The sequence below is a fragment of the Priapulus caudatus genome, unplaced genomic scaffold (assembly GCF_000485595.1).
Source record: "Priapulus caudatus unplaced genomic scaffold, Priapulus_caudatus-5.0.1 Scaffold475, whole genome shotgun sequence".
Classification (NCBI taxonomy): domain Eukaryota; kingdom Metazoa; phylum Priapulida; class Priapulimorpha; order Priapulimorphida; family Priapulidae; genus Priapulus; species Priapulus caudatus.
Window position 1 is genome coordinate 67,733 of NW_014577536.1, and position 2,380 is coordinate 70,112.

The following is a 2,380-nucleotide window of genomic DNA, read 5'->3' on the forward strand; positions in this document are numbered from 1 at the left end:
TCTGTCTCTCTCTCTCTCTCTCTCTCTCTCTCTCTCCCGGATCAGAGTAGTAGTTTGTAGCTTACATATGCGCGCGGGGTGGATATATACTAGTCACAATGATAAAGAGAGAGAGAGAGAGAGAGAGAGAGAGAGAGAGAGAGAGAGAGAGAGAGGGAGAAAGGAATAAAGAGAGGGAGAGAAAAGAAGAGAGGGAGAGTAAGGAAGAGAGAGAAAGGGAGAGAAAGAACGGAAGAGAGAAAAAGGAAGAGAGAGAGAGAGAGAGAGAGAGAGAGAAAGGAAGAGGGAAAAACAGAGTGAGAGGAAGAGAGAAGGGGGAGGGGAAGAGAAAAACAGAGAGAGAAAGGAAGAGAGAGGAAGGGAGAAGGGGGCATTGTTAGAGGTCATCTTGGAAGACAATAGGGGTTGGCTTTAACGAGCGATTTCATTTCAACGTGGGCGCACGTTGTCCTCAGACCTCTTCAGTCTTCATTGCCCGATACAGGACGGTCTCGATGATTTGAAGCTGGTCAATGTTACGTCGACTTAATTATTGTCTCATAGTAAAGGTGTTTATTATGAAGCTAGCTAGCTATTACTGTCTCATGGTACAGGCGTTTAATATGAATGTCGCTAGTAGGGGGTACTAGAACGGAAGCTTAATAGTATCAAGAGTAGATAATAATATAACTCTTATTAGTATTATATAACTCTTAATAGTATCAGGAGTAGACAATAGGAATCCCTATCATCCTATTATCTACTCCTGATGCTATGTAGATACTACTTGCTACTATGTATTACACGTTATATGACATCTACACTAACTTATACGGCAGGGTGGTTTATCATTGAATGTGGCTGTACTATGTTCTCTGTCCTCCATACTGTTTCACACAAGAGCGCTGCTTCATCTGATTGTCGCCACGTTTTCACAGCAGCAGCATCTCCTAGAACGGGAGGTTAACACTGGGTAGCTACTACTTGCTATTATTACACGGTATATCAGGAGTGAATAAAGACACATTTGTCTTTATTAACTCCTGGTTATATGACATCTACACTAACTTATACGGCAGGGTGGTTTAGCATTCAATGTGGCTGTACTATGTTCTCTGTCCCCCACACTGTTTCACACAAGAGTGTTGCTTAATTTCATTGTTGCCACCATTAACAGCCGTTTTACGACCACTACACTGTCTTATACAGGAGCAGTTACATTGACTACGTCACGAATTTTCTATGGTAAAATTTGTAAAATGTTTGTTGCCATTTTTTTACATTAAAAGTAAGAACTAACGGGTCTAAACGTATCGTCAAATTCTTACCTGATAAGATTGTTTCTCAACTAGTTAAAAATCCAAAAAACCTGGACGATTTGATATTATGTTCCTGACATTAATTGCTTGCTATGGGCTATGTATGAGTCACGAGTGTATGTTCACATCGAACAATATAGTAAAACAGGAAGTATACTGCAGCAATTTAACCATAAAAAGGGAACAGAATTACTTGTATTTTGTGAAAAAGTGGAAATATTGTTTTTGTTTTTACTATTTACGGTGACGTAATCACTTTAAATTAGATGCCTACTTGAATTTTTAAGTGGCTAACGGGCTTTTTTTAAGTAGTTCCATAGGAGTGTCCATGAGAATTTTGGTCATTGTCTCGCTATTTGAAAGATTATTTCCCTAATCTGCTAGACTATACCCGTAGACGCGACATATACTCGACTCCGGGATTTGCTTTCAAAGGAGGCTGCCACTAGAGGTTTGAAATCTACACAGCCTCAAAAACCGCAAGGGGTGTCTCATTAGAAGGCGGCCGATTCCAAAGAGCAGACATCATAATTTACCTCAGAAAGCAATACCTACATTCGAGCATGCGTGGCGTTGCAAAACCACAGTTCTAGAATGCGCTAGTACCTTTTCTCCCTACAACTGATAGATTTCCTGCTAAACATTGCTGCGGTCACATGGGTATTGGAACAGCCGAGGACGAATCGTCCCATTGATAAGTATTCGTTCCGACATTTGCTTAACGATTTTGGTCGAGTTATTTCCGAGTAACAAAACGTGCCTACTGAAATTCCATAGGTTGTGAAATCAGTGGACTTTGCGCCGCCCTGTACATCAGTCACGTAACTTCGCCCGTCATCTCTGGCTCTTTAAGAATTGATAAAGCCCTGGTCTAAGGCGGCTTAGATTAAACCATGGTGTCTCATTAATACTCGAAGCATTAGTCCAAGCCAGATAAACCTCTGCCATTGTACATATAATTATATATATAATTATATATATACACACGCACGCGCGCACGCACGCGCGCACGCACACACACACACACACACACACACACACACACACACACACACACACACACACATATATACTTACCTAAC